Raw genomic sequence first — 21,865 nt, forward strand, 5'->3', positions numbered from 1 at the left:
ACAGGAACAGAAATCCTGTCAGCATTAGTCAAAGGACTGACACACTCAAAGGAAAAGAATGAGCACCCTGGGCTTATTCCTGGTTTTCTTTGTAAAGAACAGCACTTCTTTGTTCAAATAACATCTGAGAGCTTAGTTTAGGAGGAAAGGAGGTGGCTTTATGGAGCAAAGAGAAATCCACATCTTCAGAGCAGATGGAAATTCATGTATCACCCATGTACAGAGCACATGAGGCTAATTTCAAGCCCTGGGGAAAACAAAATACCAGAGCCTCCAGCACCTCTGTGCCCCATCCCCAGCCATTGAGGAATGTGGTACAACTGCAAGGTTAAAATTAAGTGGGCCCTAAGATCAGGTTTCTCATTTCTCATAAAGACAACATTTAATTTTATTTACCTCTAGCTGATATTTGTCACTGTTGAGAGGATCACCATCAGGAAACAGTCAGGCCCTTTCCTCACCCTTTGCAAGACTTGTGTTTATCTCAGTTTTAATCTTCCTTTGCCATAATTCAGAGACCTGTATGTCCATTCCTTTCTTAAAACCACAAAAGGGGGCTCACAACTCAATATTTCTTTGGTACCTTGAGAAGCTTCCTGTTTTCTGCACTGCCAGGAAGGGTAGACCCTCTGCTCTGAGGTTTGGTGCCCAAGCCCCATGCACTGTCACCAGAGCCCGACTGACAGCAGCCCCCACTGCCCCACAGGGCAGCTTTGCCCCAGCTGTGAACTTCCCAGGGGCTGAAAATACAGCTCAGTGTTGACAGCTGTCTCAGGCTTGTTAGCCCCATACCATCCATGTTTGGTGTGGGGAGAACTTTAAATTTTCCTTTTTTTTCCCTAATTCTCTTTAAGTTAGACAAACTGTAAGTGAATGGATATAAACAAAGAGTGAGTAGTCTGTGCAGTATAAGAGCAAACATTATAGAATATAACCTGAGGGACAGGGCTCAAAATGCAGCAATTCAGCAGCCAGTCAGAATCACCAACTAAATTTTTCTTTACTTACTTTAGGGTTTTTAGTGCCCTCTGGAAGGACATCAACAAGATTTAGACACAAGCATATCACTACTGTAATGAACACTCAAAAAATTGAGAAACTGGAACTGGAAATGCATTTGAAATGCTTCTTTGGGAATTACTACCATAATTACACCAGTTTAGAAAGCAATACCTTTGTAAGTGCTTTTACCCCATCATGTATCACACGAGGGATTATAGCATTTTAATGACCTTGGTGGCTAAATTGTACAATATCTATAATAGTATGAAATCTAGGAGAATTTTTGGCCCCATTGAGGCCATAGAAAATCTCCTACTGATTTTGTTGGAGCCAGCAAAATCCATCCTAATTTTTCAGGTGACCAGCTCCAGCCACAAAAGGGGCTTTTATTTTCCCCACACTCTTAAAATAAGAGCGAACTGATATTTTTCATATACTTATACTACAAATGCCCTGAATTTTATTTCATGAAAGATGTTATGGCATGGAATACACTGTTCCTTCATGAAACATGCACCTTTTAATACCAGTTACTGAGAGGGTGATACATCTATCGCTATTTCTCCTGTCACCAAATGAAATGAAATTCATAGATCTGCTCTTAGCTAACAGGATACACATTTTATGGCTAAATAAGGCCTTGAAAGTGAAAATCTTCTGCCCTTCTCATGAGGTATATAGATCCAAATTAAATGAGCAAGTTACATTAAGGTACCTGTAAACCTTGAAAAGGGTGTATTGGCTTGTTCATTGTTCCTATGGATAATAAAGTCACCCATCAAACATCTAGAGAGCAAGCCACGGAAAGCAAATGTCACCCTGCCTTAGCTTCCCTTGTATGTTTTCAGTTTTCTGAAATTGAACATATCTTCTGCAGATAGGACTATAAGAGATTGATAGATGCCTTAAGATCACTTTGCACATGAAAAGGTAATAATTGATCCCTGGCCACTTCATGAACCAGCATTTAGTGTGTTGTGCAATTTCAGAAATAAATCAGAATAACTACTTGAAGAATAAAAGGAGGTAAAAAAGCTCTTTCCTTCAGATTTAGAAAATATATGTTGTGTTAGGGAAGGTGTTAACTGACAACATGTTTTAACTGACATGGCAATAAATATGACCAAGCACCAACATTTTCTCCAGTGTGCAAACTGCCTTTGCAAGAGCCTGGAGAGATTCCCACTGGTCTCTGCAGGATTTGGCTTGAGCTCCTCTGCAGGAATTAGTTCATGCCAGCGGAAGTAAATAGGCCCTTGGGGATGTTGCTGCTGCCACTGAGGTATTTATTTTTATAATAACTTGTTGGCTGGTACAGAGATAGGAAGTCACAACCACAGCTCTTGCATGCACAACTCCACACCATTCATTCTTATCAGTCAGAGCCCTTTGTGAAGGTAGAAATGCTAAGAGCCATAAACTTGGGGGCCTGGCTACCGACACCTCCTGCACCCTGATGGCCACTGGCCACACTTCTGGGAGCAGATTCTTTTCCAGTGCTCTGCAGTGCCTCCTGGTGCCTCCCAGCCACCAGCAGCCAAAGCCAACCCCTTGGACCACGGGGTAATGTGCATTGAGGGCAACAGATCAAAGGATTTGTCTGACTCATACAGAGACAATAAAATGCATTTCTTAGGAAGGAGCCTCCCTTACTATTTACTGTTTCCAGTGTCTGCTCACACCGTGCTTTATTCAACAATGTTTTCTCTAGCTTGGCCCCTTCCTGGCTAACAGAGCCCAGCTATGTCTGAGAAGCTCTTCTTTTAGCCTCTGAAATTGTCACAAACAAATTACTCTGTTCTTACTTTCAAATCAGGTAGGAAACATCAGGAAACCACAACTCACTATCCACTTGAGGGCAAAGAGGGCAGATTGGTCAGTGACCACAATTCATTAGTCAAAGCAGAAATGGGGTTATTCTCCTTCCCTTGCCAGACTTCATCACTTGGAGAAAACTGAAACAATAATAAGACTGAAAGGGCCAGTGATAATGACACAGCACTTCCATATCACATGTGCTCTTTTATCAGTACTTACAGACTTTTGAACACAGAGTGGAGCCCTGTAAAATTGGCTGGTTTTCACATTTTTAAGAGTTGTTTTCTCACTTATTTCCTGTTTTCTTACCAGCAGGCCCAACCACATTCAGAACCTAGATAATAGTTGTGTCAGCTTTGTTTAAATTCCCTTTTCTACTCTTTAAATAAGGTCGGAGGTCCACTTATTCTCTTTCTGATACATAACTTAAGCAAAACTTGACTTGATGCCAACAATATCTCCAAAAAGGAGACAGAAAGCTTGGGCAGAATAGGAAATAGGTAATTTTGCTGCTGTTGCAAATGCTGGAATATAGACGGAGCATTTTCTAATAACTTTCTCCAGCTGCCAGTTACTTGTTCAAAATGAAACACATATACTGCAGGGGGAAGAAGGCTGATGTGTTTCTATGTTAAAAGAAATGTTGTCCAACATCTGTTTACCACATGGTAGCCTTAACCAAAAATTTTCCCTCCTCCCAGCTGTTGCTTGCCTTGCTATGCACCCATTGGTTGCCTTCTCCACTCCAGCAGTGGCTTTGAACCTACTGCATGATTCCAGAATCCATAGGTTTCACTTCACTGTTTTCACCCAGTCCAAACTCCCATTGGAGTTCACCTGATGAAGCAGTCAGAAAAAGGGACTGAGAGCCTCAAAACACAGTTCAGGTCAGCAGAGTCCTCCGAGTTCTGGCAGGAACCAAACTCCTCTGCAGTAGGTGGCCTCCACAGAAAATCATGAGCCCCTGAATATGCACCCAGCCACAGAGCAAAGCCTACATTAGTGTTGGACAGCTGTAACACCTTCATGGTTTGTGAACAGAAAACATCAAAGGCCCCTGAATCCCAGAGTCCTAGCTCCCTCTCCTGGCAGAGCACCGCACTGGGAACAGGAAGGGGGTGCTCCCCGGCACAACAAACCTGAACCCCAGCTGCAGCTCTGCCGAGGGAGAGGCGGAGGAACCGTGCCCTCAGTGACCAGGGGCTCCTCTCTGCAAGGAGCCCAGTGGTAATCACGCAGCTATAGCTCTACCAGCAGATTAACACAGGATTAGCAAAGGCAAAATCTATTCTAGTGAAGAACATCTGCAACATAGCTTTAGCTGCATAAAAAATACGTACTTGAGCACAGATAAAACTTCACTGCTGTGCATTATCTGCAGTCCTTAAGGTGGGGGTAGTGCAATTTGTTCTCTAATACTCTGATACCAGACTGACTCATGCAACTGTGCCACGTTCTCTCCAACACCACAGCCGCCTTCTGTTTGCTGCTTCCTGTACACACTGAGCCCCCAGAGTGCCTCCCCAGACTGTAACTTTCTCCTTGAGAAACACACGTCTACTGGCTAGATAAGAACCTGTCACTGTGGCAGGTCGTGTACACCAGGGATCTCATTAGCAGTCTCCAACCCTTCAGAAATATGTGGCATTTCTGTATGGGAAGGCACAGCTCACTGCCTGTCCATCCGGAGTAGCGTCAGCAACATCCCCGCTCAGTGAAACGTGCCCTGGCACCACATCCTTGGGCATGATGGCAATGGCAGCAGCAGAGGTGGCAGCATGACACCTGTCCTCATGGCCCAAGGCTGAGGCAAGGTCCTTTTCGACCAGCAGCACATGCTTCCATAGCTTCAGGGAATGAGCTGGTTCCTAACATGGCAAAAGACAGCAGGGCTCACCCCAAGCACACAGGCCACTGAAAGTGACCCAGCCTGTAGGCCAAGTACAGGTACATGAAGTTTGGTCATCTCAGCCATTGACCCTTAGCACCCTGGGTTGGGCATACCAGCACTTTATTTCTGTAGTGTCTTGATTCAGTTTTTTAGCCACCATGGGTGGCTGAAGTCCACTGAAAGCCTCCCTAGCAAGTGGATGGGCTGGGATGCCTGGGACTGGGCTTGTTCACATCAGAACCTCTCTACTCCTGCTATTTCTGTGGAGAAAGTGGGAATGAGGTTTCTTGCACAAGTAAAACAACAGGTCTCTCTTGGGGCTCTTTCACTCTTTGGCAATGAGGTTACAGCTCTTGTTTATGAGGAGCTGGAGGCAGCTCACAGATGTGCAAGCTGGTTTCTGCTGTGGTTATATTTTCTTCTAGGTTTCTAGAAGAAAACCGGTGCAGTTTTCCCAAGACAATAGGTCTTTCACAGGTCAGTGTCTTACTTCAGGAGGCCCCTTCAATCTCCAGCACTGGCTACAGGTCCTGCTTATATGTTCTTAGAGAGTCATAAGGCAAAGCTAAAGCTGCACAGAAGCCATTCAGTTAAGCCAAAGCCGTGGCTCATAACGTATTTCATTGTAAGCTAACCATCTCAATTGTAGGAGACTTTCTGTATATTAAACAGAATTAAATTATTGTTTCTTCCTCAGGGAGGGAAAATGAGATAATGAAGAAGAGAGAGGAAGACAAAGGGAAAAGGATACTTCTGGATATTGCAAAGATGTCTAAATTTCACTACCAGATTTCACTAGCATGCTCATCTATTTCATGTCAGGTATTGTAGGCAACTAATCTCTGTATTACTATAGTGCCAAATTTTCTTTAAGAAACAAAGGTCCTTCTCCTGCAAATGCTCATACATTTCCTTAGTCAGCCCTCAATCCTGCGTCCATCATCAGGCTCTGGTTCTATGCTGTTCTGCAAAGTGTTAACTTACTGTAAGAAAACTTAAGAATCTTTATTACCTGAAAAGCAGTGGTTTCATTTTTGTGCTTTGCCCCTCTTTGGTATTTTGTTCCTAGCAGTTATTATGTTCTTGTGATAAAAACAAAGCTCACTACTAATGTACTATATTCTGGAATATGTCTCACAACCAATCATTAAATGATGGTGATTTCTCCCAGCTTACACAGCATTACTAATGTTAATGGATTATATCTAGTTTTGTTTGTTCAATCTGGTATTTGGATTGAGGATATATTTTGAGATATCTGAATATACTCATGAACATTCTCATAACATTCTTTTAATGCTATTCCTACTTTTCTCAGGTTGTACATGTTTTCTTAGAGTACAGAAAGATTATACTTGAAGTTCAGGATTTAGCCCTTTGTCTGGTAGTCTGCCTTGTGACATGGCTAGCATTGAAAGAAGGGGATGTTACACCTAATGCATTCTTCTTTTTTATTTATTTCTTTTCATCTTCTCCCCAGCCAGAGTAGGTAAGCAGTTTTAAATCTGAGAAGTAGTTTGTGGTCTCAAGCAGAGAAAGGGGAACTGAATCAGGAAGAACAAAAGTTTCCAACACTGCAGAGCACCAGATGCAGTGGTGGTGTCAATCCTGACCAGCAGCGATCCCAGGATGAGACCTTCCTCGGAATCTGACAGTATGCATTTCCTGAATCAACAGGCCCAGGGCAGGGCTTGCTCTCACCACCCTTACTCAGGTAAGAAGCCCTTTTCACATAGCTGACTACACGTGAGGTTTATGCCAATGCATGTGGCTGATAAGTGCTTTGTAGCCATGAGAACAGCAAGCAGTCAATTACCTAAACTTTGTAATTGATCACAAATGTGGGAAAGTTCTCCATCAGTCAGAGTCTTTAAATCAGAGCTGGTCATCTCTCAGACAGGGACAGTCCAGTTAGAAGTGATTGGGGCCGACAGAAAAAATAGGGGGCAAAATAGTTGTATCACTGCTTTTATGCAGCAGACCAGATTAAAGACAAGGGGATTCTCTACCTGGGACAGGGCAGCCCTGAGTGTGTGTATAGACTGGGGAATGAGAGGCTGGAGAGAAGCCCTGAGGAAAGATACCTGGGGGTCCTGGTCGATGGCAAGTTGGATACGAGTCAGCAGTGCCCTGGCAGCCAGGAGGGCCAAGCGTGTCCTGGGGGCATCAGGCCCAGCATCGCCAGCCCAGCAAGGGAGGGATTGTCCTGCTCTGCTCTGCACTGGGGCGGCCTCACCTCGAGTGCTGGGGGCATCTTGGGGTGCCACAGCATAGGAGGAGACACTGAGCTGTTAGAGAGAGTACAAAGGAGGGCAACGAGGATGGTGAAGAGCCTTGAGGGGAAGCCAAATGAGGAGCGGCTGAGGTCACTTGGTCTGTTCAGCCTGGAGGAGACTGAGGGGAGACCCCATTGCAGTTACAGCTTCCTCATGAGGGGAAGAGGAGGGACAGGCACTGATCTCTGCTGACAGGACCCAAGGAAATGGCCTGAAGCTGAGCCAGGGAGGTTTAGGTTGGATACCAGGAAAAGCTTCTTCACCCAGAGGGTGGTTGGGCACTGGGACAGCTCCCCAGGGAAGTGGTCACAGCACCAGCCTGGCAGAGCTCAAGCAGTGTTTGGACAATGCTCTCAGGCACAGGGTGTGGCTCTTGGGGGTGATGCTGTCCAAGGCCAGGAAATGGACTTTGATGGTCCTTGTGGATCTCTTCCAACCATGCTGTGATACTATGAATTTTATCTGGGGAGGGTGTAGTGTACACCCAGAGGTACTTTTTTTTTTATTTATTTTGCAGAACTGTGCATCTATGGGTGGAGCTGTCATTCTGCCTCCCAGGTACCTGTTATGGAAGAGATCTTAAAATGGACTGTGTTATGTAGAAAACATTCATTCCCTTGCTTCCAGCAGCAGCTGATGTATTAGGAGAGAACTGCCCACCTTTAGTTTACAGACCAGCTTAGCCCCACAGCTTGCTAGGTTAAGACAGGCCAGCCCACTCATACTGGTGCCAGGAATATTGCTACTGATTGTGCTCACCCAACCATGCTGTATCAGCATGTCCAAGACTAGTTACAGCTAATAAGGGTCTATCTGAGGGGAAAAATGAGACCAGAGTGAGATTTATGACAATTTCAAGCACAGAATAAGCAATACAAACAGATGAGCCTCAAAGAATGGTAAGGTGCTCTTTACATACAAATATTTCAGAGGGGAAAAAATAAAATAATAGAATGAACTATAACAAACACTTTTTCTAAGTAGAGGTTTTCTGCATTTCTCATGACAGTCAGTTGAATGAGGGAAGACAAAAAGAAAAGGAAGAGCAGAAACTGCTTGCAACACAGAAAAAACCTCGAATGCCAAGAACATGCTCCAGATTTTTTTAAAGATGCATGGCTCTTATCTCAGTCCTGATTCATCACAGCTTAGTCGCAGAATTATTCAGAATTCAAGGACCTTGCTCCTGCAGGGTTAATGGGTTACATTCAGCATTGAAACCCATGACACAAATAGCTGCTTAATTATTCAATCCAGACAGGATTTAGTGGTAATGGAAATAAAAATAGCAATGGTAAAAATTACATTGTTTTACATTTTGTAGGTGAAATGATTTTTTCTTTTAACTGTGTAATTCAGAACTGTGCACTGGCAGGAGGAGGCCCATATAAAGGAGGGGTTGTGCTGCTTGTGACACAAAAGATTAGCATGCCCATGACTGAAGAGGAGGAAAAGGAAAACACTGCCATAAAAGTGACAGTAGAGGTGAAGAATTGTGGCGACTGTGTAATGCACCATTGAAAAGATGCAGAAGAAAACATAGCAAACGAAAAGTCTTGTCCTATCTATGCTGCTATTCAAAGCACAACTTAATCTGAAGGGAAGAAGCTGCTGTTCTTGTTGGCTCACACCATTTATTCAAAAACACAAGTGAGAAATGTGCTAAAGTGATACAATTACCATAATTATTATCTTTGTTCAGGAAATGCAGTGGTGGTTTTCCACCCTGAATTTCATTCAGCAGCCCTTGTGGCTGTACCAGTCAGGAGCTAAAGGCACCGACTGCGACTGCTCTGGGAGCAAACACACGAAATCTCATGCCTCAAATGCAGCAGCTACATGGGATAGCAAGTCACAAACACAGGAGCACCTTGAGGTATTGGTCAGTCCTGTTACAAGGAAGTTGTGTGCAGTAACCAAAGGTGCAGTGCCAAACCAACCCTGGCACACATATGTCACTCCAAGAGCAGGCAAAACCCATTTAGAATCAGTGGGTCTAAACTGGGGTTTCTGCAAAAGGTCACAATCAATATTTATTTAATTGAGCCGTGTTTTGAAAGCATGCTGTGCAGCAGGGTGGAAATAGGCATCCCAAAGAAATAAACAGGATCACTTTAAGCCCAAATCATCACTAAATGCAGTGCTGCTGTGTACAGGGGATATCAAATTAGGGGGCTGATTCCCACCCCCCACCAGATTCCTGTCTTGCTGCAGCTTCCCAGGGGATGAGTTAGAGATAAGGCTTTCCTGTTAAGCCCTGGTTAAACAGGTATCTGTTTGAGTTTGGATAGGGCTCAGAGCAAAGCAGGCTATATTACGTGTTCAGCTGATGACACTGGCAGTCCTGGTCACTGCTCTCTTACCTTCTCACTCTGATTTGCTGTGGTAACTGGTCTGATGCAAGTGGGGTGGGAGTGTGTGTGTTAAGCCAAAACATTTTTTAACTTAAAAAAAAATTTAAATCCTTCACATGTAAGATACCCAAGCCAGAGAAATTTAAAAGGCTAGGTTTGGGTTCAAGTTCTGAGTCACATCCAAATTTCTATCTTCCTCCTGTTCCCCTCCCCGTGACGATTTTTCATCATGTCATTGAAAAAGAGGGGAGCAAAAGGAAAAAAAAGTAATGGCAAACATACTAGAATATCCATAGACCTGTTTTTGTCTCTCTCTTCAAACATTTGAAAAAGTTGAAGTTTTCTAAAGGAGATTTAAAAAATTGGGCTGTATACCTTGCATTTTCCACTATTGTATTTCATACTGCTCACCGGTCAGGTGAAGGTTGTGTTTGGATAAATTGGGAATGAAAGGACTGTGGTGTGTTCTTCATAGAATTGACATAAGGGCTGCATTGTCAAACATTGGAGGCAAGCTAGAGATGATCATTTTGTGTTTGGCACAAAGATAACAGGTTTCTGCCTGCATGCCACTAGAAGTAAGGGATTGTTCTACAAGTGACAGTGGAGGAAAGGGAATTTTGTGTTTGTGTCATAGAAGGAAAAGGATTACTGTGCAAATAATGCTCAGGGAAAAAGATTAGACCATGTATGACATGGAAAAGAGAGGTCATTGGACATACATCATGGAAAGGACGGGGTGGTGTGTGTGGTATTTCTCACGAAATAAGAATATTCCCAGAGTATACCACAGATGAGACTGGGTGCCACATGCCAGCACTGCTGGTCTGTTGGGTGTCCAGGACTTTCCTCCTGACTTAGAAATCCCAGCCTCATAGCTCTAAGATAGATGGTTCTTTTCTACATATTAATAGAGAAGCAGTGCAAGCCTAGGCAGATTGTTGTTATTGTTGTTTCCTTAGAAAAATTAATTGAAATATCAAGATGCATAAGAAAAATATGTATGAAACAAAAGGTTTCCACTTTCCTCATGGCACCCAGAAGTGTTTCAGATATTGTCTCTGTGAAAGCAGATACTTACATTTCCACATAGCAGCAGCTGTCAAACCCCAAATTTTGGCTGTGCTTTTCTAAGACACAATATGTATCAGAACACATTTGGGGTGAGGGCTGTGATGCACTGCACTGGTTTGGTATTAAGAGAAAGGAGAAGTAACACGTGAAGATAGGAATTATTTCTACCTTTATTATGCCCATTTCTGGCTCAGGACTTTCCAGTTATTTGGGGATTTGTTTGTTTTCACACAAGGTTCCTGACATCCAGTTACTCATAACATGTCACTCTCAAGAGCACTGCAACACTTTGTACCAGGAACTGCATTTCAGAAAAGGTGAAGCTGGGGTCAAACACATTCCTGCTAATTGTACCGGCTGCAGGAAAGTTATTCTATGATTGAGTTTGCCCTCTGAAGTTAAAGGGGGAAGCTGCTAATTGCTTTTAAGGAGGACCCAGAAGAATGACTGGGGCTGGCCCAGAACTCCCTGCCCAGGTGCGCTGGCACATGCTCCCCAGGCACACACAAGATAAGCACTGCTAATCTTTTGGGGGAGTGTGGTATGTGAGGAGGATGTGCAGCTCAAACTATGCGAGGGCTTAGAGGGGGATGCACAAAAAACCACTGATAGAAAATGGGTTTCTGTACATCTATGCATTTTGTACTGTTGGTAGTCACTGTGCACAAGAAATCTTCTACATTGATCTGATCTCTTCAAAGCTGCCACCAGTGCAGTGGCACGGCCACTGGCTCTTTTCTGCAGTGTTTCTACAATGCTCTGAATGTCCTCAGGCTCCACAAAGCCTCCATCTACTATTACCATCATCTGACCAGGCAGCATGTATGTTTCTCCCTGATTTAGCTTTTTCTTGTAGTTTTCCTGCTTATCAAATCTGCAGTCTCTCTTTGAGTTGAAACATGCATGGTTAGGGCAGGGAGAGATTTATAGGGTCTAATTTGTACAGAATATAACAGAGCAGTCCTTGTTTATTGATGTGCAATATCACAAGGACAACCAGACTCCGCTTCTTCGCTAAAATTTATGATTGGGTCTATCAAAGTAAGCCTCTACTCATCATCCTGTTTTAATTATTTCCTTTTTCCACTTTCCCAAGAAACTGTCGCTCTCCAAACCTTTCCTACTCAAAAGTCCAAGTTCTGAAAACTTCTGCAATGGTGTCTTGTTTTGTGAATGTTTCTGTTGTCCGAGTCATCCTGCCCCTTATTGCTGAGAAGTGCAGCTATGTAAAGGAAGGGTGACTGCCTGGGGCTTGGCAAGGTTTGCAGCTTCCTACGCAAGGAAGTGTATAGGGGAGATCTAAGATGATGTATTGGCTGAACTTCCTCAAGTTTGGGCTGAAGTTCATGAATGAGGGAGCTAGATAGAAATTTGCAACATCCTGAGATTGCTTAAGTTGCAGAGCTCTTACTAGTGGCTACCTTAGGAGATGGAGAAAGCTGTAGCCAATCTTGCTTTAAAAATTATTCTGTCCTTGCAGAAGGAACACCAGGGGTTGTAAATAAGATTTCAGCGCACAACAGTTTCACTCTGAGTTCTTTGGGAGGATGTAGCAAAGCTGTCAGGCTGACTTTTTGCATTGAGCTCCAGCTGTCATTTCCCTTTGCTTGCTGGCTGTTACCACTGGGTGCAGGCTCCCATCTGAAGCTCTTGGCTTTTGAGAGGGAGCACCTCCTACAGCTCAGGTAGACTGCTGCAAGTACACACCTTCCAATATGCCTTGGCTCTTTGAGACCATGAAGGAGGGGAGGAAATTGCCCTGACAATTGAAATTTAGCAGGTCTGGTTCACTGCTCAGTGAAGTTGATGGGAGACTTTCCCTTGACCTCAGAAAAAAACGACCAACAGCGCAATTCTGTTTTATGCAAAGAGAAGGGTAGAGTAACACCAGCTGAAATTGAAAAGCTGAGTGATACATGTCCAATTTGAAACATACTTGTAACAGCCAAAGGTTACCAAAAAGTGGCTTAAATAAGACTGGGTTCTAAAACTATTTCTTATCAGGGGCCTGCAAAATATCCATAAAGCCATTTGCAGCCATTCCCCTGTGCCAGCATGTGGTCTGAGCTCAAGTTTCAGCTTACATCTCCCAGGAGGCAGGCAGTGGCTGTGGAGAAAGTTTTGTGGTGGAATCAGGAAAAACTCGGAGTTTTCACTTCGCACTAGTTTGGAATGAGTCAATATTGACTTGAACCTGGTACCTATCAGGAAGATGAACATAAACCTCTCAAACGAAAAATGTGATCACTAAGAGCATGCAAACAGCATCAGTGCTGCCATGCAAGCAGAGTGACAATCTATCTGCTGCTACTGGGGAAGAGTGGTTGGCACTGGCCCCAAGGGAGCTGTGGTTTGAGGATGGAAGTCACTTAGCTTATCATTAGGTCTACCATTTACCAACGCTCCTTCCCTGGGTAGAAACAGTAGAGACAAGCAGCAGTATGGCTGCTTTTCTGTCAGGTAAATGACTAATGAGGCATGTTTGCTTGCAAAGAAATGGAGCATGGCCCAAATAAAGGTGATCTGGTGACACAGAGTTCTTCCATGATTTTGTTCTTCCCATAGGCCAGTATTTTGCAGCCCAAGGTTTCAGTTCAGACTCAGTGTTCAGAAAGACATTTGAAAGTGAGGCAGAGGGAAATCCTTTTCTTGTTAACCCACCTCTATTGCAAGGCTGTCCGTTTTCTGTGTTGAAGATGATGAAATTGCTAACCCAAACAGCTCTTGCCCTTCATTTAGAGATTATTGACTTCATCCACACAAGAAGAACAAACACAGAGTGCTGAACAACACAGAGTGCTGAACAGAGTGCTTACTTGGCAAGTTCAAAGCCTCCCAGTCTGAGAGGTGAAAGCAAGGGAACACTCACAGCAGTGACAGTATTTGAGTCTCTTTAGCAAATGAAGGGACTGACAAGGTAGTGATTCAGGCTTGGGAACCAATCAGCCAAGCCCATCCCTGGTGTAAACCTGGTATTCTTCCTATTCAAACAATGGAAAAGGGGCAAACAAGAAAAATCCTTCCTAGCAAATGTGATTAGCTGAAGCAGACAGTGAAGACTCTCCTGTAACTGCAGTCCATCATGCAATTAGTTTCCTAACAGCTTCACCATTCAGACGGCCTCTTCCCTGGCGCAGTGCCACAGCAGCCAAATAAATCAGCTTTACATACACGACTGTCAGACAGAACTGCAGCTCCAGCCCTCTAAAGCGATGCTGGAAGGCTCAGTTGAAAGGAAGAGAGGCTTGAGTACGTGGGGGAAAACAGTTCGTTGAGGAAAGGAGGATGGAGCCCAACAGCACTGGACAAATACCTGGAGGAATCCAAGAGCTCCTACAGAACAGCAGGGCTTGCAAAAGCAGTTTGTAAGAAAGGCTCTCATCCCTGGCCCTGTCGTTGAGATTAAATGCGATCATTGGGAATAATGGTGAAGTGGAATGCATATTTAATTAGAGAAATCAATGAACCCAAATGATCGGGAGGGGGCAAATCATTAAGATCCAGCTCCTGCTGCCCCTACTCAGCAATATTGCAGACTGCCAGCACTGCAAGCGGGTCTGATGCACAGCTCATCACCAGCAAAGCAGAGTGGACTTTTGTCGCTGCTGTTTTGCCTGTGGAAGTGCTGTGCAGGGAATAGGGAGCAGGATGCTCTGTTCATGTGAAAGCTGCCATCTCCAGAAATGAAGCAATCGGTAGGAAAGAAAGCAATCACTCAGCACTGGGGCAAATCTGAGACTATTGGACTCAGGGATTAGTCACAAAATGGGCATGGTCACACCACACAGACACATTGGGATGAATTTTTTTTTTTTTTTTTTTTTTACAGCAGGGTTGCTTTGGAAAGCTGGCTGAAAATTATTTGACAGAATCGTTTTTCCTGTAAATACTATTTTGTCAAAAACATTTACCAGTTTATATGCCAATTACGGGGGGAAAAATCATTGCAAAGATTTTTCTGAAATGTTTTGGGGTTTATTTCAATATTGTCATCTCAGTGTTTATTTTCTCTCAGTATTTTATAAAGGGTAGGGCAGGAAAGTGAAAGTAAAACTCAGCACCTAACTTCTGACTGAGTGCCAACGTTTCATTACACTGGCCATTTTCACTTCATTTTCTTTTGGTTTTATTATAGATTGAAATTTTTAAAAAATTCTTTCTGGGCAAGTTGTGTTACTTAGTGCTCATGTAACTCTAGGAAAATGTTTCCTGACTTCATACAAGCAGAAATAAAAGGGAGCCCAGATTATTTTAGGGGCTTACAGACAAGGAAGCAGAATTGGCATTTTCTTTAATATATGCAAGAGCTGACTGAAAAAGCTGTGAAGTTTTGCAGTAAGTAACCTTGTAAATCTATTTGGTTTTTGGCTGGGAGGGTGAAAGAGATGAAAATTAACCAAAAAATGCTTCACAAAAATAGTAGGCTGATCTGAATCAATAAAAGAAATTATTTTAATTCCTTGGAAAAGCTTGGCTGTGTAACATGCCTTATAACTCCCCTAGAAAACTGTGGAAAGGAAGGAATTTTCTTGCAACAACATTTTGGGATTAACTGAGCTATTTTGCCCAAGGCATGATTTAAGGTACTTTCTTATTAGGCACAATTCACATCAGGTTTTGCATAAGAAACCCCAATCTGCAAGTATTTCTAGTGTAATACCACTGAAGTCAGTGAGTTTACACTAAGGATAAATTTGCCCTCATCCTGTTTTCTTCACTTTATTTATTTGCCTTGGAAAACAGAATTACCCCAACTTAGTCATTTATCAGATGTAGAAAAGTGGCACCCCTTTGGAAAAGCATTAAAAGCCAATTACAAGAGATCCTGCTCAAGGTGATACCTGTCACGCTAAAGCAGTGCAGCACTCATGGTCATTTTAATTGATACTTTTAGATGAAATGATCTGGCCTGCTGCAAACCAGCTGAAATAAAAACAAAAAGTAGCATTGCATATTAATAAGTAACTTCTCTACTTGAATCCATGCAGGGAACTACCATTGACTCATAATCCAGATCCTGAAGTACTTCCAGTAACACAAAGACTTTGTACACTGCATTTGGCTCCTGTGGGAACGGTCTGAGGTTTTCTGAAGACAAGACACTCACCCTATCTTGTGGTAATTTTTGGTTTTTTATCTAAAGCAAAGGATTAATTTTTTTAGCAAGTGAAAAAGAAAATGTATTGGTCTACAAATAAATCTAAAGACTTACAAAGATGCTTCAGTATTGTTAAGATGCTGTTAAACTACTCAGTCATCAGATCTAAAGATGTTTTAGGGTAAGATTAATTTAGTGGAAGATGTACCTAAGCTTTAAAAATGAGCCAGTGTTCTGTGTAACACTGATCATTTTCAAATTATAGCTGATAAAAATATAGTTGTAAATTATTTTAAATACTTGGCTGTATGTTTTTACTTTTAATTATAAATGTACACGTTTTGGCATGTTCTAGCCAGTGGTACTGAAACCAAATCCACAAGGAGTTGGAACTCTTCATAACAGTCCTGACTCAGAATCCATTAAGCCTCTTGGTTTGAATTGCACTGGGTTTTTTGTTACATTTTTTGTCTGTATGTATATACCTAGAAGAAAAAGATATTCATCGCAAGAACCAATCACACAGACTGAGATTTCAAATTTATTTGCAACAGGGTAAGTCAAAGTAACTTGAATGAGGCCAAGGAAGTTACTCTGGATTTACACTCTTCAGCGTGTAGCCAATAAAAAATGTGAATTAGTGCCAGTTAAGAAAATGTTTGATTATCTTTTCATGCACCTTCAGTGAAGTGAATATTAAATTTTGACCAGAATACCTATTTTCTATGGAAAAATGGAGTTTTATATTGTTACAAACTATTTCATCTCCTGAAAACAGAAAGCTGTTTTCTTTAGGAACTGTCCTGATGGAAATTCTCTGACTTGCTTTATGCCAAACTCACAATTCATACAAATAAGATGCCTCTCAGCAGATGTTTGTGAAAGACCAAGCTGGTGAGCACACACATACACATCCCTACCTGGTTACACTTGAGGTTCCTGGAGTAGAAAACAGGAAGGATGGGACAGTATCTGAGGTGCTATGAGAGCAATTGGGGTTTAACTCAGAAGAGCACCTAGATTTTTGTTTCCAGAAAGAATAAAACCATACCAAATTTCATTTCAGATTAAATAAAACAGCACTATTTTTATTCTTAAGGAAACCTTCCTGAGCATCCCTTACCCTCCCTGTTGTGGAGTCTGGTTTCTTTTTGAACAGAAAATGAAATTTTTGAACTGCATGCTGTAAAAATGCATGAAGTTTGAATGAATTTTGTAGTCTGAAACCACACCTCACAGTGAATAAGTTGATTGCATGAGAAAAATCTGAATCTGGGGAAGACTCAGAGGCCTTGTCTGAGGATCAGGTTCACTCTGTGACTGAGGATAAGTCACCTAGGGCAGATCTTCACAGGTATCTGGTTGCCAGAAAAGCAGTGTTTTAAAGATCTCAGCCACAGCGTCTCTGTATGAATTCTATAATTACATCTTTGGATAAATAGATGAAGGACCAGCTGAATTAAGGTAAGGAGCAAAGGCCCAGCCTGGCAGAGTGCTTGCTTTACTGGTATTGGTGCAGGCAACACCTGACAGTATTTCCATGTAGAAACCCCCACCCTTTCTTTCCCCAAAACATAGGATTTCCTACAGAATACTAAACCCGCTTGTTTTCCCATGTCATGTGCAATTCACCTCCTGTTTTCTAGCTGTAAGGACCAGCACCACACAGTACTGGATCCTTCTCTCCTCTGGAGCCTTGCTTTGTGTGCTGCTGAGGACAGGGGCCGGGCAGAGTTCCCGGGGAAGAGCTGCTGTCTGTCGCGGAGATGGATGGGCTCTGAACCTGCTCTGCCTCCAGTCGCTCCCAGCCCGCTGGAAATGGCCAGAGCTGCTGAATGTCAGCCATTGATCCTCCACCCTCCCTCTGTCCCCCTCTTTCTCCCTCTTCCATTCTGGTGTTGCCCGAGGGTTCATTTGGCTGCCTGGCGGCGCTACCTGGCTGGGACAGGCTTTGATGGCAGCTCCCGTTGCTGGGGGAAGGGGTGACGCAGTGAGGGGTGCAGGCTGCTTTGCGTTCACAGTGCCGGCTTTCTGTGAATGAAACTCGTCAAAAAAAAAAAAAAAAAAGTAAAACCAAGCAGCTGTAGCTGCTGTCAGAGCCATTCCATAGTAGCTGAGTGCATCTGCTTTTTCTCACCTCCAAAACGAATCAATATGGCTTTAAATGATTTCCCTGATGCCTGGATTTCTTGCCTTATGCTGCTGTTAGCCCAGACACACAATTGCCTGGTCATTCCTGCCTTGTCTTTTCAGTCTCTCTCCCCTGGTTTCTTCTTGCTGCTTTCTTTTAAAAATACATATAAAATACCCAGCAGAGCAGCTTGATTTTGCTCATATGTGATTTTCTCACACAAATTTGCCATCCTTTGCAGCCACACACACACACAGCACAGTGCCTTAAGACCTGACTGCCTGGCTCTCTCTCCATCCCTCTCCCCCTCCACACACACACACACACACACACACACACACACACACACACACACACACACACTGCCTGGCTGATTGCTGCCTAAGCAACATCTGCTTATTGGGAGTTTTTCTCCTGATGCAGTGGTTAGTGAGAAACTGTTCAGGTTTTCTTGCAACTCTGTCTGTCAAAAATACTCATGCTTTAAAAAAATGTATTTTTAATAAATAATCTCTTGAGTTCTGGGGTTTGTTTTTTCTTTCCCACACAGCTTCACACACCCCCTCACTTTGGGCAGGCAAATTTGAGTGTAAACCTATTATTACTGCTAAAAATAAAAGATCTCCACACAGATTAAACCCATGCTTTGGGGCTGCCTCATTTTTCTAGATCCTGCCTAATCTTGGATTTGGATTGTTCAGAACATGAGGTATCACTGACGGTATAAAAAGCCTTCAGAAATGCTCATGCCTCATCTGGGTATATTGACATGCAAGTGATCTGCTCAGAGAAACCTGCAGTCCATCAGTGCAGCTGGCTGAGGCAGGAGTCCCCCGAATCCCCTTATCACTCCAGTGGTGCACATAAACACATTAGCTGCTTATTTCAGGCAGAATCCTCAGCTTACAAACCCAAACTGCTTTTGCCACCATTGTCCCTTTTTTGTATTTATTTGTCTTTACCCTGTGTTGCTGTCTCACAGATTTTGCATTTTGAGGTGCTTTTATATGCCCAGCCACCCGCTTGAAGTATATAGGAGATCATTACTGGCTTCTGATTAGCAGAGCGCATTTGAGTGGCGTGCTGGAGGCAAAAATTTAAAGTGTATCAAAATGCATATATGTCCCCATTGACCTCTGGAAAAATGTGTTACATTACAAAGTACTTTCAAAGAAAACCAGACAGGAAGAGGAGAGAGAGTATGAATTTGCAAAGATTTGTGATACTAAAAAAAATTAATCAGGAATTGTTACCTAGAAGCTTGAATTCTGTGTCGCACAAACAGTTTTCTTTTCTTTAAAAAGAGGGAAGGAGGGACCAGATGATGATGGCCACTTTGTGTCTCACTCCACTTCCTTTGCTAGAGAACCACCAAAGTGAATGGGGTTGATTGTGGTGCATATTTTTTCAATCTGCCAAGACTCAAATATGTAGTCTAATATATGGCAATGGCCCAGAAGAAGAGACACAGAAATTATTCATGATCCCTCTTTCAGTGTGAAAGACTCCTTCTATAACCTCAGATTAATAACTCTGCATTTAAGAAGTAAATTATTTTCACCAAGAAAAGTGAGGAGCAGCCAAATTTGCCTGGGGAAAGTAAAGTTGGTATTAAGGCAAGTGACATCCCTGCACTGAGGTATGCCAGAGAGCTGCACTGGGGAAAAAGATGCAACATTATCCAAGTTATTTGAGCTGGTTGCTCTTTTACCCTCACTAGTAATAGTGAATATACTCTTTCACCATGGGAGACTAGAGAAAGACATTGGGTTATGCTAGCAAAACAAATAGTCCAGTGCCCCAAAAGGGAAGTTTATGGCCTGCCCTGATCCTTTGTCTCCACAATGCTTCACTGCAAATACTTGTTTGCCTGGAGGCATCACTTGTCTCTTATTCCCTGACACAGAACCAAAAATGTGTCATCCCAAAGCAAGTAAAATACTTTCAAGTAACCTACACCGTCCAAGCAAGAGTTTGTACGAGAGTTCAGTATTCACTCAGTGTTGAAATTAGCACTGCTGGTGTAGTGAGGGCAGGGGTTAGAGCACCCTTTGGCCCCCTCACTGCCTTCTGCACCGCTGCTGTTCAGTGTTTGGGGATGGAAGGAAAGCCATGCAGAGGTGCACAGCTGCTTCTGACTGCACTCAGTAGCACATCTTATTCTTCAGGCCTTCTGAGTATCTAGTGTGACAAACACAGCAGAGCAGCAAAAGGAAGGGAAACAGCCATAGCTGTGATGACCACTAGCTTACAAAAAGCATGTGGAAGAAGCACCAGGAATGACCCCAGGACTGCCCCAATGGTTGTTTGCCATTGCATAACTGGTTTCTGTGTCTGGCTATTGCTTCATTGCACTTGGTCATAAATGAAAGCTATCTAATGCTAATGACCATGGTGCCCACCCTAATCATGCATTTGAAATATTAATAAAAATAATTTATGTCATGTGACTGCTTTTTAACTAGCTGCTTTCAGGACTTTAGATCAGTATTATAAAAGACGTGCATTTATAAATTATTAGTCTTGAGCACATAAGCACTGCATACTATGGGGAGCACTTCTGTAGCACTTTAAATTAATTTATTGTTATTCATTCCAGCTGTCTGTGATGTAAACCTTTGGCTATAAATTTGTACCATCATCCAACATACCATTAAACTAAAGTGGTGCCCGTGCTGGAACATATAATAAAACATATGAATAAGATTTCTGTGGGGACACTTTTTTTGAAACTCTCTTCTCAGTTAATGATACAAGACAACTATGAGATAACATAGTCACCCTGTAACTATGCATTCATTAAAATACATCTGCTGGGGGGAGACTTTTATATTTGCACTTCTATTGAGTACTGACTGGATGTTTTTCTTTACCAGATTGTTTCAATTCATATCTGATCTCGAGCAAAAGGCTTTGTCTGAAGCTATCATGAAGTCACTAGCTGAGACTGCCAGAGGATTTTTGTTGGACCTGAACTTCTCAGTAGTGGAAACAGCTCCTGACCGCTGAATCACAGCAGTACAAGAGCAGAGAAGTTTTACTGTCTTATCTCTTCTGCAGGCAAACATTCTTTCTCCTACAGATCACCATAAGGCTAACAAAACCTTATCAGCATGACTAACACCATAATGTCTCGATCCACTCAATGGTATAGATGTTTTTTGTTCCAGCCCATTGGAATATATAATTTCCTAAAATTTAAAGCAAGTTTTGATCATGCAGTGCTCTACCAAGTGGAGTTAGAAACACCCATGGCTTTGCTCTTGCCTTATAGGTCTCATCTTGCCCGTGTGCTTGTTTATACTTTTTGTCACTTTTGTGACAGATGTCTTCTATCAAGCCTGTTCGGAGGCAGTCCTGCCCATCTCAGTCTTCCTCTTACACCAGTAAGAGTTCTGCTGGTAATTTCTCTGATTTAGGCTCCGGATATCAAATACAGCTATAGGAAAACAGAGACAAAAATTTGAACTTCAGATTCTCGGCTGAAGTAACACAGCACAACTTCCTTAATTTCTACCATCTGCTCCTATAGGCTGTGTTTGTTGGGTCTAAAGCTTTCTGAGTCATTCATCCAGTAGCAGGACTTCTGGAAAATTGCATGAGAATGGAAAATGGTACTCATGAAGAATAAATTTTGTATTATAACTAATCTCATAAAAATATTACTTTGATGGAATAAAGTTTTCTGTTCTTTTATTTCTAAATCTGTCTTTCCAATCAAGGTTTGGAAATCTGAGGCTTTGATTTGGAGCTATCTGTAATCAACAAGCAGGATGTCTGAAGTACTTGGGAGTATGTGTACACTAAAAAGTACCCTTTACAGGCAAAAATCAATTGGACAATAGGAAGAGTAGATAGCAAGATACTACCTTGACAGAAAATTTTGTTTTGATACAATATTTAGTTCAATTGTCCAAAGTTATTGAAACCTGTTTCATAGAAACTTCACAAAGGAGCCTCTAATGCACCCCAGAACTGAATTCTGTTCCGGATAGTTGGACCACGCTGGTGCTCTCACAAGAAGGTTGGTACCTCTTGGATGGCATTACCAAAGGCTAAATAACATATGGACACCCTTTTGAGTCTGATTTGCATGCCACAGCAAGACCCTGATGTGAAGATCTGCACAAGAGGGAAAGATAGCAGTGGGATGGAGTATCCAGAAATAACCTGAGCTTTAGCTACACTTTTGGGAAAATAGGTGAGAGATCAGATTTACCT

General features: G+C 42.6%; 1 long non-coding RNA gene across 3 annotated transcripts in view; it reads left to right on the forward strand.

The window, feature by feature from the left end:
* LOC104697851 overlaps positions 1 to 21,348 on the forward strand; it is a 146,321-nt gene extending 124,973 nt beyond the window's left edge. For 2 of the 3 annotated variants that reach the window (XR_002047583.3, XR_753228.4), the window contains 4 exons: positions 5,409 to 5,533; positions 6,192 to 6,425; positions 15,404 to 15,533; positions 20,521 to 21,348. This is a non-coding gene — a long non-coding RNA (uncharacterized LOC104697851). Of the gene's footprint in view, positions 1 to 5,408; positions 5,534 to 6,191; positions 6,426 to 15,403; positions 15,534 to 17,159; positions 17,581 to 20,520 lie in introns of those variants that run through there. The other variant, XR_002047586.2, reaches the window with a different exon arrangement.
* The last annotated feature ends 517 nt before the right edge of the window (positions 21,349 to 21,865 follow it).

The sequence above is a fragment of the Corvus cornix genome, chromosome 6, assembly GCF_000738735.6.
Source record: "Corvus cornix cornix isolate S_Up_H32 chromosome 6, ASM73873v5, whole genome shotgun sequence".
NCBI lineage: Eukaryota > Metazoa > Chordata > Aves > Passeriformes > Corvidae > Corvus > Corvus cornix.